A 17,333-nucleotide genomic window follows, 5' to 3' on the forward strand; every position below is an offset into this window, starting at 1 on the left:
ATGTGAGAACGGGCCTACAACAGGGAGATGCCCTATCCTGTATTCTATTCAACATCACATTAGAGAAAATAATTAGGGAGTCAAAAGTCAACACCAGAGGAACAATAATAACAAAAAGTGTACAAATATTGGCATTTGCAGATGATGTTGATATCATAGCCAGAAGCGAAAGAGAGATGATAGAAGCATTTAATGCGATAGAAAGAGCGGCACAAAACAGTGGCCTAAACATTAATGAAATAAAAACCAAATACATGAAGGCCAGTAAATCGACAGGCCAAAGAAACCTACAGAATCTGATAATAGGAGACTATAACATCGAAAGCGTGAAAAATTTTACATACCTAGGTTCACTAGTTACCGCAGATAACAATGTCAGCGAAGAAGTTAAGAGAAGAATACATATCGCTAATAAAACATATAATGGACTAATTAAACATCTAAGATCTAACAACATCACAAGAAAAACCAAATGCAAAATATACAAGACCCTGATAAAACCGGTCCTTGTATATGGATCAGAGACATGGACACTATCGAAAAGCGATGAAAACCTATTAAGCACATTTGAACGAAAAATCCTTAGACACATATATAAGGGGGTAAAGGAAAATGACATATGGCGCAGAAGATATAACTTTGAACTGTACACAGCATACAATGAACCCGAGATCATAACATCCATAAAGATCGGACGTCTGCGCTGGATGGGCCATGTTGAACGAATGTTGGAGACTGAAACACCAAAACATATTATGAGGCAAACACCAGTAGGAAGAAGGTCAAAGGGAAGACCCAAACTTAGATACATGGAACAAGTGGAACAAGATCTGAAAACACTTAAGATTACCAACTGGAAAAACAAAGCAAGGAACAGAACAGAATGGCGGAAAATCCTAGAACAAGCCAGGACCCAGAAAGGGTTGTCGAGCTACTGATGATGATGATGACCGGAAGAATGGAGAACGAGAGAACTAATTCTACTATTCAAAAAAGGAGATTAAAAACAGCCAGAAAACTACAGAGGTATAAACTTGTTAAATACTACGCTAAAACTTACAACTAAAATTTTACAAGTGCTAATAAATTAGAGGATAAGTTTATCAGACGAACAACAGGGTTTTCGTAGTGAAAGATCGTGTACAGATGCAATACTCGTTATGAAGAAAATTACTGAGAAATCACTAGAGTATAATAGACCAGCATTTCTGTGTCTGATTAACTTAAAGAAAGCGTTTGACAGAGTAAATCTCAAAGATGTAATACATCTTCTGTATAATAGAGAAGAACTTACAGAACATATTGAAATAGGCAGTGGAATAAGACAAGGGACTCATTGTGCCTCATGCTCTTCAATTTAATCATGGATGAAATCATCAAAAGCGTTAACAAAGAAACAGGATACAGAATTGGAAACAAAGAAATAAAAATACTCTGTTACGCAGACGGTGCAAAATTGATAGCCCAAGATAAAGATAGTCTGCAAAGACTCATCTCAGAAAATTAAAACAATAGTAATCAACAAAGAACCAACCAGACGTAAAATAGAAATGGAAATAAAATACCTTGGGATTAAACTGTTCAGCTATGGAAACCTGGACAAAGAAGTGAGAGATCAAGTACAAAAAGCAAATAGACTGGCAGGATGCATTATTAACACTATATGGCGAAACAGACACATTAACACTGAGATGAAGTCACGAATTTATAAAGCCAGTGTAAGACTAATAATGACATATGCCTCAGAAACAAGACCCTACACAGTCACAACGCAAAGGCTACTGGAAACGGCAGAGATGAAAGTACTGAGAAGAATTACAGGAAATACGCTGAGAGATCGAAAGAGAAGTGAAGAAATTAAAAGAAAATGTAACGTACAGTCTATAAACAAATAGACACTAAATAGGAAAAAAGAATGGAATAATCAAATTAGCAGAATGATCCGTATCACTCGATAAGATAACATTTCAGGGAAACTTGGCAGTATCTGTCTTATTTTAATTTGCTGTGTATTATTCCTAAATATATTTCATGCCGAATAGATGAATATATTCGATACGATAATACAATTCGCTATACATATAATGCTTATGGCCTAGATATAACCAATTTTTTAATTTTTGTTTTGTAGCTGCATGAAATATTCCACGAAAGTTGACTGAATGGTAAACTAAAGTGACTGAAATTTATCAGAATACATGGGACTACTTCAAAAAGTCCGTGCGTGTTTTTGTTACATTTAAAATTCAGTAATATGTGTGAAGTAAACGTATTCGTACCTTTAATAAATAAAGTGATAACTCAAAATATTCGTTTCGATATTTACGGCTTTGTCTGTGGCTGTTTAGGCCCGACACAAGTAGAAATAGGGAACTATGAGCAATAAAGGGCACTATGTTTGGGCGTTTTCTGACTAAAACTCAAAATCCGATAAGTCACCAATCGGAAGAAGAAGTATCGGACGACCGCGTTAAATATGGAGTGACAACCTTCCATAGAGGCATTAATCCGCCAATGAACATGCAGAATTGCGTAAAAAGAGAAAGAAGAACAAAACATTTATGATGAATTTTGACATTCGAGAATCGTTACGAATTGAATTTTGGTATCGATCTTCTATTTTTCTGTTTGTTTTACTATCTTTTCATTTAGTTTTCAATTTAAACCTGGGTAAATATATGATGACTAGAAACAAATTGATCGAGAGTGGTGAATTGATGTGAAGACCCGTTAGTCTATGACGCTACTCGTGACAGCGACATCTTGTGGCGCTAGTTCCGTGACGCTCGCCTTAGCATGTTACTATAGAGAAAAAAGTAAAATACAGCGCCAGTATAGAAGCTTCGCTTGAATAGGATATTTCGCACATATTGGTTTCTATTTATCATTGTTTATAATGTTTTCCGTACTAGAGGTGTGTGTAAAAATGTCTATTTTGTACATCGTTAGATTATACGAAACAATTGACGGCATCTAAGATAATTAACTGACTGACTTGTTCAGAATTCGATCTTCAACTGAGACTAAGGTTTACTAAGTGCTACGTGTGGTCAGTGCTGCTATATGGCGTAGAGGGCTGGGCACTCAAAACGAGGGATATAAACAGATTAGAAGCTTTCGAAATGTGGCTCTATCGCCGTATCCTAAAAATACCATGGGCAGCGAAAATCACAAATATAGATGTCCTTAAAAGAATAAACCAAGAACGCCAACTTTTCGAAACCATCAAGAAAAGGAAAACGGCGTATCTAGGTCATATCATGCGAAATGAAAAATACCAGTTCCTCCAACTTCGCAAGAAAATGTCCTGGCTCCGAAATATAAGGCAATGGACAGGGATTAACGACATACAATCTCTGATACATATTGCAAGAAATAGAGAATTAATGGAAAATGTGATCGCTAACATCCATTAGTGAATTTGCATCTGAAGAAGAAGAAAATAATTAAACAGTTTTTGGCCATCCGTAGACAGCATCTAAGTTGTGGGGAATATTATGTTTCTATCGCTGCTGCTTAATATATTTAGGCAACTGTTGCAGGAGCTGTTTTACAGTCCTGCTTGGAGCGAGACATAATAAATAGATTAAGAGTTTTTCTAAATAAGGGTCTTTTTTTTGTTTTTACCAACTGTCTTACCAGCAGAATCAATGAAAGAAGGGGCCTAGGCCCTGGGTAAAGGTGTCTTGACCACCAATTCGTGAGCTGCCTGGGAGCGCTTTATCAGTAGAAAGATTCTATTGCATCTACCCCTTCACTACTCCTGGTATAGTATTCTTGGACTACAAGATAGTCTTGTTTAACATCAAGTGTTAAGGACGTTTTAGTTTTGCATCTTCTTTCTTCTTAGGGTGCCTGTCCATTCCAAACGTTGGCGATCATTCTGGCTATGATGACTTTGTTGGTTGCTATACGAAATAGCTGTGTTGAGGTCTTTCTATACCATGCTCTCAGATTAACAAGCCAGAATATTCTTCGTCCTGTGGCCATTTTTCTTCCAATGTTACTTTGCCAATTGCATTGGAGTAGCTCATATCTACCTTGATGTCTCATTATATGTCCCAAGTACTTCACGATGTTGACCAAATCCGTGGTTGTGTTCATCCTTCGTAGTACTGCTTCATTAGTAACTTTGTTTGTCCATGGTATCTCCAGAATCCTTCTGTATAACAGTAGCTCAAAAGCCTGAAGTTTTAATAGTGTTTTCGCCTTAAATGTCCACATTAGCTTGGTTTTGCTGGTGTTTATATCCAGTCCATATGTTCTACTTGTTTCCGTTATTTGGTTCATTAAATTTTGTTGCCCATTAAATTTTGCTGCCTTTTGCTGCTGCTGTATTATTTGCATACCTTAGGTTATTGAGCTTGACTCCATTTATTTAGATGCCTTCATCAATATCTTTTAGAGCCTCTTCAAAAATGTGCTCTGAGTACAGATTGAATATCAGTGGTGAAATTATGCACCCCTGTTTCACTTCCCTTAAGATTTTGACCTGATCTGTATATTCTCCATTAACTCGGAGCACCGCTGATTGATTCCAATACAGGTTATCTATGATTTTTAGGTCTCTCGTCCTCTTTAGCACTTCCATCATTTTTTCATGCCTGACTCTATAGAAAGCCTTATTGTAGTCAATTAGAAATGCAAAAACATCACAGCTGACATCTCTACATTTCTGAAACAATACCTGCACGCTAAATAAAGCTGGCCTCGTACCAACAGCGTTCACAAATCCAAACTGATTGGACGCAATTTGTTCCTCGCATTTCCGGTAAATTCTTTTGTGGATGACTTTTAAAAACAGCTTCAGCAGATGGTTCATTACGCTTATGGTCCTATAGTCTTCACAAATTTCTGTTCCTGGTTTTTTGGACAACGGTACGAACTCCGATTTGGGCCACTCTACTGATATTTTTTCTGCCTTGGATATTTCGTTAAATATTTAAGTTATTATTTTTATTTGTTCTTTCGCGTCGATGTCTTCTATTATCCAATGTGAAGTCCAAAATTCTTTCGGCTACCAGCTGTAAATAGGGCAATCTTCCTTAACATCTAAAAAAGAGACTGTGTGAGCTATAGGTAACCACTGTATGCGATGTCTTTTTAAGTTGAAGGAGAAGTAAAAACGTACGTCAAAACTACAGAGCTAGTATCCTCAGCTCAACACAGCCTTCGTAGTTGGTGATTAATTCAGAAAGTCTTGAAAGAATTCACAATCAAAATAAATATCTCTCTGGGATAAAAAAACAATGATTTAAATAAAAAAAATTCAAACGTAGTCGTATGAGTCGAAAATATACCAAACAATTAAAAACTCTTTAAAATAAACTTGCTTGCAGAATTACGTCCATACTAGTGATGTAAAGATACAGATTGTATACAGAGCGAACATCTCTTTGTTAATGTTTCTTATTCCGGATTTGTATCCGTGTGTAGTTCGGTTTTATGATAGAGATTATGAAAGAACATTGCCACTAGCTGTTTCTTCATTAACAACACCATTGTAAATTAAAACATACTCATTAGTCTCTTTTCTCTTTTCCATTGTTTATATGTTTTTGTACCTTCTACCTATCTATCTATACAGCCCTTGCTGTCCAATTTTGGACATAGGCCTCCTCTTCCTTCTTCCACGTCTGTCTATTATAGGCAGTTTGTATCCACTTCGGACCTGCGTGTTTCTTCAAGTCATGTGACCATCTCATTTGTGGCCTTTCTCTTTTTCGTTTCTAACTATTATGGTCTCCAGTGTACAAATATTTTATTTCAACTGTCGTCTTTCTGTCTTATGGTACGTCCAGCGAACTTCCACTTAAGTTTTGCTATCTGCGTTAATACATCGGTCACTTTTGTTTTGTTGCGGATCCAAGTATTTCTTTTCTTGTCTGATAGCCTGATGTTTAGGATTTGCCTTTCCATGGCTCTTTGGGTCTTTGCTATTTTTTCCATGTTTTCCTTTGTAAAAGTCCAAGTTTGAGAACCGTAGGTGAGAACAGGAAGTATACATTGGTTGAAGACTCTTGTTTTTAAATATTGGGGGTATTTTCTATTTTTCTCCGGTCTGATTTTTTTTATTTAATTTATCTAGTTGTCCCAAATATCCATATTCTTGTACTTGTTCTATAGTTGTTTGTGCAATTGTAATTATTAATTCTTCTGGTTGGTTGGTCATAATTTTCGTTTTATTATAAGTCATTTGTAGACCTATTTTTGTTGATTCGCTATTTAATTCATCCATCATATTTTGTAATTCTTCCCTTGTATCTATTATCTGTTATTATCTGTCTATTATCTATTATCGATTAATACAATGTCGTCTGCATATCTCAAGTGATTCAAGTATTGGCCATTTATGTTAATACCCCGTTTTTCTCATTGTAATTTCCTCATAACGTCTTCCAAAGCTTGACTGAATAGTTTGGGTGATATAGTGTCACCCTGTCTGACTCCTCGCCGTATCTTAATGGGCTCTGAGCTAAATTAAGTCCGTATATCTATAGTCTATTCTTCCATTTTGTAAAGACTGCTTTACTGCCCAATGTTTCACTTTATCGAATGCTTTTTCAAAGTCCACAAATGCCATATACATTGGGATTTGATATTCGTTGGCCTTTCCAATTAATATTTTTATCGTAAGCAGATGGTCGCTTGTACGGAATCCTTTTCTAAAACCGGCTTGCTCTCTTGACTGGTAATTATCTAACTTAGTTGTTAATCTGTTTGTTAGTAGTTTAGTTAACAGTTTGTACATTACATTCAGTAGCGTTATGGGCCTATAGTTTTTCAGATCTTTTTTATCGCCTTTCTTAAATAGTAATATAGTGGTATTGCCTCGTTCCATGTGGTGTGTATTTGTTTTGTATTCAATATTTTATTCATTAGTACATAAAGGATTTCCACTGTAGTTTCCCCCCATTTTTTAGCATTTTCACAGTTATTCCATCTTTCCCAGGAGATTTGTTATTCTTCATTTCTTTGAGTGCCTTTTTATTTCATTTTTACTAATTTCTGGTTGTAGGTCAGAGTTTTTGTATTATTTAGTGACTATATTCCACGTTGTTGTGTTTATTTTTCCAACTCAAAGTCGTTTCTTTGTATGGTTTTTGTCTTTAAATCAATCCGATTCCTGTTTTCTGACATTTAAAATAAACTTTTCATCTATTTTCTTAAACTTTTTAGGATAGACCATATTATTTAAAAAATTACTTACTTTTTAAAGAATAAAAATACATTATGGCAGAAATCTTCCGCAATTGGCAGATTCTACACTCCAAGAAAAGTAATGTCAGAGGACTGTATAAAAATAATTGGATTACATTAGAATTCAAAATTCAGGTCTTCGATGATTAAATTCTGTTGACCAACCTTTTCTTTTTAGGATTCAATTTAACGCTTCGAAAAACACGTTGAAAGAGTGAGGAGAGCGGGAAAGAAATAACGAGATATGATGCAAAGTTGTCGACGGCTGTCCTGTGTAATGTTCAAGGCACTGTCTCTCGAAAAAATCAATATTGAGTTTTGAAAACGAATAAAAATCAAATTTGCTAGTTCTGATTTTATTGTCAGTGGAAACGTCCGAATAATATGAAGGTAATAAAACTATTTGTATTTACAATTATCTATATTTATAATATACAAAGACGGCCAGATTTCTTTTATTTATATATTATTACGTTTCTTTAGAATTTAAAGCTCTTCTAATAAGCTGAGACTTGAATGAGGCAGAAATTCAGTTGTCAACTGAGGATTGAAAATTGTTGAGATTCGTTGAAACCAACAGACCTTATTGAAGTTTGATTGAAAAAAAAAAACAAGGTGTGACATAATGGTTTCATGAAGTGCCAAGGTGTCTCGCCGCCTGAACTAAAATAAAAGAAGAAGAAAAAGAACAAGTTTTTTTAAGATTTATTATTAGTCCCATTGCTTCACTTTATTAACTTAACTTAACTCTGTCTACTATATTTTGTTTCCATTTTTTCGCATATTAGAACGGTATGGTCTGCATACCTGATATTTATATCTGTGTCGCTGTTTGGCTTCATTTTCTGTAGTTCATCCACTTTTTCACGCCAGACTCTATCAAAAGCCTTCTGGTAGTCGATGAAACTGAGATATACTTTTTTCTGGTGATCAAAATCACAAATAGTGCCTCTCTTGTTCCCAAGGCCTTTCTAAATCCGAACTGAGAGTCATTTATGTCAATTTCACATTTTTTATAAATTCTTTACTTTATTCTTACTTATTCTTTACTTTACCAACTTTAAGAATATTAAGTAAGTAACTATTGTATTATATTACATTATAGTGGCATCAAGCTAATGAGCCTAAATTCGTCGCATTTGCGAGAACTAGATTTCTTTAGTATAGCTATGAATTCTGAGTTAAGCCATTCCTTTGGTATTACGTCACTTTCATAATATATGTTGTTAAAAAGATGTCTTAGTAGTTTTATGTTGTTATCATCTATTAAGTTTATTACATATATTTAGATTTTGCCTGGTCCACAAGCTTTTCAATTCTTTGGAAAGCTTTCCTTCTTTCTCAAACAGTTCCATCTATCAAGATAAAATTGGAGAAGGTGAAGGAGATAGTAACACGATGTGCTAGCAAAAGACACGAACAACGCCTGCTTCAACACGTCTAGACACTACATAATATATGTATAATTCTACGAGTTGTAATGTTTTTAGTCCACTTTTAACCTTTGTGAGATAAAGTCGATACTTTAATTCTTGTAATACGAAGTTTTAATAGTACGAAGTAATTTTTATTGAACTAAATCGTTTGTAAAAACTGTCCCGAACCGGCAGAAATCTAATAGTCTTTGATCTAGAAAGAAGAATGAAGAGAAGAAACCCCTTCTAGCAAATGTAAAGTAAAAAACAGTGCAAAAGCAGAGCATAATGTTAGAAAAGGAAAAGCCCAAGGATAATTTTCTATATCATGCCGCTGTACGCTAAAACCGTGGGGGTGGTTGCCACTCCCTCTCGGAGTGTGGCCATTTAATAAAAAAAATGTGGATATCAAAATTTTATCTTTTAAAAATATAAACAAAGTCCTTTTTTTATAATTTGTCTACGACCAATACAAACCCAGATACGGCATGTTGAAGTTAGCTTCTTTCGTCAAATGCATAATTTGAAATATGCAAAGCCAAATAACTGAAAAACATGCATTTTCGAGGAAAACGTACAGAATCTTTTTTCAAGTACACAATTACACTTTTCAAAAAAAAAAAAGTTTGTAGTACAAAAATTGAGTGACTTATGATCAAAATAAGGTCGGTACCTACTTTTTTCTACGAAAAAATCAGTGAAAACAACCCACTAATTAAAATTGATCTTCACCGTTCTGTAATTCCTTTTATATATGTATGTAGGAATACACCCAAGAAGTTTGACTTATTTAAAGGCATAATTTAAGAAAAATTGGAGTTTAAAGATAAATTGATTTTTTGCAATTTCGTATTGTTTCTCCATTTTCTTCAAAATATCTCCGAAAATACTGGAGATAAAAAAAATGATATAGTAGTAAATTGTAGCATTTTTAATAACTAAAATTTCCCTGTGCATAGATTTTCTTTACAGTGAATATTTAGGGAGGTATAGCTGTTTAAAACCTCTATTTACGAGCAAACACCCCTTTATTCGAGCCCTTTAAACTCACCCCACGTAAAAACTAAGGGATGTTACGGAATTTAATTTACATAGTCTTCAAAAAACATACAAAATCATTTATGAAAAAACTTTCTATTGCCAAAAATGAAGGAGTTTTGTTTATAAAACGAATTTTTTTTTTTTCGAAAAATTCGAGCCCGCTTGCTCGGAGGAAGATTGCAACAATAGTCCATCAGTTATAGAAGAAGACTAAAAAGATGAGTAAAAAACTATTTGTATTTGTATTTGTAAATTCGTATTTTTGTGTAAATAAATGTTTTTGTACGTAATTCTACTTTTTTTCTGTATAGATCTATTAAATTACTTATAAAAATTACAATGTTATTAAGGGTGATTTTTAAGGGTTAAGATATTATGATAATATATCCTAAAGCATAAAAAAATCATTATTTAACCAATCAAAACCCAATTTTACCCATATTAAGGTTAGCAATGTTTTGATATAATTTTTAACAATTAGGGGTAGTTTACACCCCTAAAAATAATCAACTACCTTGAGCATGATATAGAATATGAAGTACAAGGTGAGATGATTCTAATCCCAAATTTTTATGCAAATTATTGCAAGCCGAAATCATTCTTTTAGGATAAATAAATTTTTTATATCTAGCTTCAACAAGGGTGGTTTTAAGGGTTGAAATATTATTAAAACAATCATTATTTAACTAATAAAAACCAAATGGTCACCATACAATTAGGGGTAGTTTAGTTTTCACCCTTAACAAACGAAAAGCGTACAACGACTCAACATAGAAAATTAACTAGAGAGTGAAATGAGCCTAATCAAAAATTTTTGTGCAAATCGAGATTTTTTCAGTTTCATCTCCTGGCCTATGTAGTGTTACTGAAAATGTCGGGTGCTAATATTAAAAAGTTCTTTTTTAACTAATTTAAATAGGGTAAACCATACAGTTATTGGACACTTAAGAAAATTTCAACTTTAAAAATTCGTAATTCACATTGTTCTCTGCAAATTGAATTGAAATTTATACAAAAGGTAGTCTAAACAGTTTATTACAATATGGATAAAAGGATTTAAAGAAGGTGTTAAATATTTTTTGTCAATATATATTTATTAAAAATAGTTACAAAAATTATAGTTATTGGACAGTTTATTTAGTTACAGGACACTCAAAATTAGTTATTGGACGACTGCTTTAACACAATAAAAAACTAGAAACAAATGAAAATTACAGGAAAAACCTAAGATTTCTGTGCGGTATGGGGTACCTATATACAGTTGACACAATTAAATTTTATAAATTCTTTTGTGATTCTTTGTATTGTGTGAAAAGTTCGTCAATGTCTTCATCCTCACTGTCTTGGTTACTGTTATTAGCATCAGAATCACTATCCTGGAGATTGAAGCAGTTGTGACATATAAATAGATCACCATCGTTAGGTATATGCTGTCTATGATTAACAGGAATACAAGATTCGTGATATTAAAGATTACAGTCATCGCATTTTAATTTGTTCAATTGAATATCATTTGAACAAATAAAACATTTGACTTTTTTTGAATTTTTTTCTTGCTACACTGGTTTATGGTTAATTTTTCTTCTCTTTTCCGTTTCCTTTCTTGTTTTTGTTTTTCCTGTTCTTCTTTTATCTCCTCCTTTTTCCATAACATTTCTTGATATCGTGCAGATGTAATAGCAAAAGGAAGTCGTTCCGTGTTACGTTTATTTTTTCTTTCCGGTACAGTAGGAGAAGTTAAAAAGTTACCCAACAATTCGTGTTTAATAATAATTTTACTTGTAGAGGGTAAGTCATAAACATTAGTTTTATATTGTTGAAAATGGATATCATTGGTACTGCTACTCTCAGAAATATTTACATTTTCAATACCACTCTGTTCTGATGTTTTTATTTCAGTATTTTTAACGGGAGATGTGATAACCACATTTTGAATAATATTAATGTTTGTGTCTCTATTTTTTAGAACCATTGGGTTATCCGAATGTTTTGGATCATGTTCAAAAAAATTCCAAATTTTGAACAACAAATTCAAATTATCATCGCTAGGTAGATTATTCTTTGGATTTTCTTTTAAATTCTCTAAGCTATGAACTTTTTCAGGACCTAAGATATTTACAAAAGTATTATAGTCCATCTTGGGTTTCTTTTGATGATCTGAAATGATTAAATTTTTTACTACTTCTTTGCCTAAACATTTTGTGTAGTCAATAGCATCTGCATTAAATGGAAACAATCCGCAAGCCTTGAAACCATTTACTACTGTTTCAGTTTTACAGCTTTTTTTTTATAGCTTGCTCCAATATAGAAGCAAATACAACCTTATTCACTACCCCTCCTGGATGCTGTTCTTCCCATTCTCTCACTGATTGCCGCCAAGCTTCTTTTAATGGACGGAAAATAGAAACGTCACAGGGTTGTAAAATCCTTGTGGCGTTAGGATAAAGTACAATCACTTCAATCTGCAGTTCATTACACAATAGACTTAATTGGTAACTTAAGTGACTCTTGTGCCCATCTACAAAAAGAATAACTGGAAGCTTAATATTATTTTCAATTAAGTGTGGGTAAAAAACATTCGCAATATACTGATAGAATGTCTCTGCCTTCATCCAACCATTATCGCTTCTGCCCACACCCCATTTAGGATTAATACCTTTAGCAACCTTTTCAGGAATACGTTGATAAGGATAAATAACCATAGGCACGCAAATTTTACCGTCTGCTGAAAACGTAAACATCACAGTGACGTTTTCTTTTGAAGGGCTTTTTTCAACGTTATAAACATTTTTGAAACCTTTCATAGCAAATACTTTTCCAGTAAATGGACATATTTGAAATCCTGACTCATCTCCATTAAAAATTCTTGATGGATCAGTTAGAACTTCTTCTAAATGTTTTTCTTTAACATAGTCAAAATCGCTAAAAAAAATCAAACGATGAATACAGATTAAAATACATTTTTTTGGTGACTTACTTTTAACCATCCATCTCCAGGTCGATTATCTTTAAAGTTATTGGGGCGCAGATTTTCGATTAAAAATTTTTGCACGCTGCTATTATTCGTTAGCCTTTTTGGGGAAACCTTTTGAAGCAGTTTCTTGTATCCATCTGGAATATTGAATGTAAAATAAAATAATGCTATGGGTTAAGATAAATTAAATGAATTTACCTAACCAGAGTATTCTCCTCCTCGCAAGTTAAAATAGGAGACGGTCCAAGTGTATCTTTATGTTCCGGATGTTTTAATTTAAATTCTATAGTGGACTTCGGAATTCCATATTTTTTTTCAGCTGTTCTATATGATTCAGTGCCATTTTGGACATCCTTAACAGCTTCTATAAGTTTCATCTTATCATATTTTCCAAGTTTAGGCATTTTACTACAATCCTAAAAAATCCATTTTTAGTGATTGGACGGTCAAATTTAGTTATTGGACAGCTGTCCAATAACTGTCAAATCGATTACTAAATTAATTTTACTGCTATCTCCAGTTAGTTATACGTAAATCCGTTGAAAATTGTAGAAATATGTGGTAAGTGTAGTTCTCTAGTGATTGGACAGGTGTCCCATAATAGAATTAAGCAAGTTTTCTAGTTTAGTTATTGGACAGATGTAATTAAATCCGAATTAAAATCCCTATTACTGTACCAGATCTACCTTAGGGACTATAAGTGCCTTTACTACACCCTTTTAAATAAAAATACAATCTTACCTTCAAAATACCACGTAGTTTTAAAAAAAAAAGTCAGAGCAGATGCTTAACACAATGCTTAAATGTCACTTCACTCACATAACCTAAAAATATTTACCGCCAAAATCACAGAACCCGTTAAAGGCAGAACATAGACATAAGAATGAACGTAATATAGAAACGAGTAGTGCCACCTAGTGAAATATACTCTTGTTGGCACTTGCAGAAATCTTATTCTCGTAAGTTAACATTGTAATGTCCAATAACTGTCTCGTGTCCAATAACTGGCGTTTTACCCTACATTTCTGTTTTACAAAATATTTCGATCTGTATATATTTGTTATTTTCACGGTATATTTAAATTACATTGCTCAGAAATTTGAATATGTGCACTAGAGAACTACATTATAACACAAATTGAGGTCGAGCTACATATTGCAATGTAATATTGCCAAACTAGCTTAAATAATGAGTTCAGTCCAAAGTGAGGAATATTTACCTACTTGCATAGAATACGAGTATATACACAGTCAACAGTTATCCCATATTTTACCTGTCATCAAAGTTATCCAATATTTTAACAAGAGTGTCTCATCATAATGATAAATGTTGACTTAACGTTCGTCTAAGAGTTATGTGAAACTTAATAAGGACAAAATTCAATTTCTTCATGGAAATTCTCCATGGAAATTACCACGATACAACGGTCTCCCTATAAACATTTTTTGTCGGTGGAGAATGGCATTTTGGGCCGTTGCGTGATATCTTATGACGCTAATTTCGAGTTTGCAGCGACGTTTATTATAAACGAGGTTGATGGTGGACAGGTTGCGTTTCGAGAAAGAAATACTCGAGTTTTTACTCATTTTGGGTGAAAATAGAATATGACGTTCATAAATACACACGAATATGTACGAATATGACACGAATCCACCTTGATGTAACGAAAATATATTTACTGAGACTATAAATCGATATATTATAAAAATAGCACTTTTATGGAATATGAACTAAGGCGTTCTTAAAAGAAAACATCTTATTATCCTATAATATTTGACAAATACTTTCAATGATATATGTAAAAGAATGTGTGTTATGTCTCTATGTAATTATTGAAAAATAGATGAATTTTAAAATCGATTCGGAAGCGAATTCAAAGAATGAATTCTTCTTCTTCTTCCTAATTTATAAATAGGCTTAATGCCTGTTTTACTTCGGTTTTTAGCCTAAATTGACGTTGTCTGACCATCTTTTCCTCGGTCGTCCCAATGATCTTCTTCCATTTGGCGATTTGTCTCTTGTTATTCGTACTATTCTATTTTCTGTCATTCTTTCGATGTGTTGATTCCATTCCACTTTTCTTCTTTTGGTCCATGCGCTTATTTCCTCTAGACCACATCTCGCTCGTATTTCCTCACTTATTATTCTGTCTCTTAGAGTTTGGTTTGTTATTTTTCGTAAGACTTTCATTTCTGTTGTTTCCAGTAATCTTTGTGTTTTCGCCGTATCGGCTCTTGTTTCCGCTGTGTACGTCATTATCGGTCTTATTGTTGATTTATATATCCTGGTTTTCGTTTCCGTTGTGAAGTATTTGTTTCTCCAGATTGTGATGTTGAGACATCCTGCTGCTCTGTTTGCCATGTTCACTTGTTTTTGTACTTCTTCTTCCACTTTTCCGTAGCTTGACACTTTTATTCCCAAGTATTCAGTTTCCATCACTTGTTCTATTATTTTGATATTTACGACTAGTGTACATCGTCTCGGTTCCGCTGATATCACTATCGTTTTAGTTTTCTCTGTTGAGATCTCCATGTTGTATATGAGCGTCGTATCTTCGAATTCTTTAATTAATCTTTGTAGGTCATCTTCATTTTCGGCTGTTATTATGGCGTCTTCGGCGTAGCATATTATCCTTATTTCCTTTTCTCCCATTCTATATCCTCTTCTTTTTTTCACTTTCTTTATGATTTCATCCATTATCAGATTAAATATTAATGGGCTCAGCGAATCTCCTTGTCTAATGCCAGTTTCATATTTGATAGGTTACGATAGTTTTCCTTTTCACCTTACCATAGCTATGTTATCTTTATATATATTCTCAATGGTTTTTACTAAATCCAGTGATATTCCCTTTTCATGTAATACATCTATCGCGTCCCGAATTCTCACTCTATCAAACACTTTCTTCAAATCTATCAGACACATAATATGCTGGTTTGTTGTATTCCAGCGACTTTTCTTTTATTTGTCTTATTACAAAAACTGCATCCGTGCATGATCTTCCTGTCCGAAATTCTTGCTGTTCCTCTTGCAGAGATATTCGTTCGTTTATTTTTGTCGCTATTATTCTTGTTGTCAATTTGAGTGTTGTATTTAATATATTTATTGCTTGATAATTATTGGGGTCTTTCTTATCTCCTTTTTTGAAGAACATCACCATGATCGCTCTCCTCCATTCATCTGGTATTCTGTTCGTGGTGATTATTTTATTAATAAGAAGTTGCAGTTGTTGTACAAGGTGATCACCTCCATATTTTAAGAGTTCATTTGGTATTTGATCTTCTCCTGGTGACTTTCTGTTTTTTAATTTGTTTATTCCTTCTTCCACATCGTTTGGGGAGATTTCGGTCTTTTCCTCATTTATAATATTTGGCGTCTCTGGTAAAGGTTCTTCGTTTTATTTTTTAAACATTTCTGTCAGGAAGGCCACCCATGTATCCTCTTGTATGTGTTCTATTTCAACTAATTCTTTCATTTCGCTTCCAACGGCTTCTCGGGCAGCATCCAGAATATTTTTCTTAAGTAAAGAATGAATTCAGAGAATAAAAGAATGATTTTATAAGTACATTTATATGATGTAGAGTACATTTGACGGTTTATGAATCTATTACTGAAAGAATATTTACAATGTCGTTGGAATGTAAAATTAAGATGATGGCTAAACATAAATCTTACTTACTTTTAATAACCGAAGCTAGATTTCTAGTAGTATCTATCTGAAACAAAAAATTAAAATAAAAAATTTCTAATTTTCAATGTATAAGAATAAAAATAGTAATAAATCTCTAATAAAATATGTTGGATAGGATGTTGCATATGTATGATTTTTTCATAGAATTATTATTCAGTTCTTCTAATTTAGATGCCTTCACGACCATACAAAAATCTTTTATTAACAAAGTACACAGCTAGATAAAAACACTGTAACTTGGATCTCACCAAGTCATACATAAATGATCTAGATCTAAAAAGCTCCTTCTTGATAGGTAAATTAATACCTTTCCAGATCCTCCTACTATTCAATTTTTTACATGTGATGCACAATGTTATACTTTTCACTGTATCAAAAGTTAGATTCTCAACGTAACGTCAATATTAAAAATCATTACCTTAATCCAACCCTTAGTAATAATTCCTATTCCCACTCTAATCTCACCATTAAGAATGTCACAAAATGAAAAATAAAGTTAAAGGACAACATTTTTGAAAATCTGCTGTAATCACCTTCACTGGTTTTCTAAAATTACTAATTTTTCTACTATTCAAATATTGACATACCTCTAACATAAATATCTTTTCAGCTGTTGTAGGTTTTCTGCGCTATGATGTGGATAATTCTTTTTCCACCTATCTCTATCCTCTTCTGCTTCTTCTTTTTCTTTTTATACAGGGTGAGTCATGAGGCCACTAATAAATGTCAACTCCTCTTCTTTATTAATTAACAGGGTGATTTGTGTAATTGACCATTTATTTCATTTTACTGTAGTGTTTATACGGCTCATTTGATTTTTTTAATTTTTGCATGATGCAGTACACTACTATCAAGCATTCGACTGGTATTAGCTAAACTAAAAAATTGCAGGACTGGCTTTGGAAAAATTAATTTAGGGATTCGTATTAAATATTACACCCTGTATAAATTTTTTTTAAAATGCAATAAGTGATTTTCAAACTACATAAATAGTCAATGAAAACGACATATG

At 33.2% G+C, this 17,333-nt stretch overlaps 1 protein-coding gene across 4 annotated transcripts in view; it reads right to left on the reverse strand.

The window, feature by feature from the left end:
• Cad87A (cadherin 87A) overlaps positions 1-17,333 on the reverse strand; it is a 722,801-nt gene that overhangs the window by 496,271 nt on the left and 209,197 nt on the right. For 3 of the 4 annotated variants that reach the window (XM_072528743.1, XM_072528741.1, XM_072528745.1), the window contains one exon: positions 16,310-16,346. The gene's annotated coding sequence lies outside the window, so the exon portion shown is untranslated. The remainder of the gene's footprint in view (positions 1-16,309; positions 16,347-17,333) is intronic. The other variant, XM_072528744.1, reaches the window with a different exon arrangement.

The sequence above is a fragment of the Diabrotica undecimpunctata genome, chromosome 4 (genome assembly GCF_040954645.1).
Source record: "Diabrotica undecimpunctata isolate CICGRU chromosome 4, icDiaUnde3, whole genome shotgun sequence".
Lineage (NCBI taxonomy): Eukaryota > Metazoa > Arthropoda > Insecta > Coleoptera > Chrysomelidae > Diabrotica > Diabrotica undecimpunctata.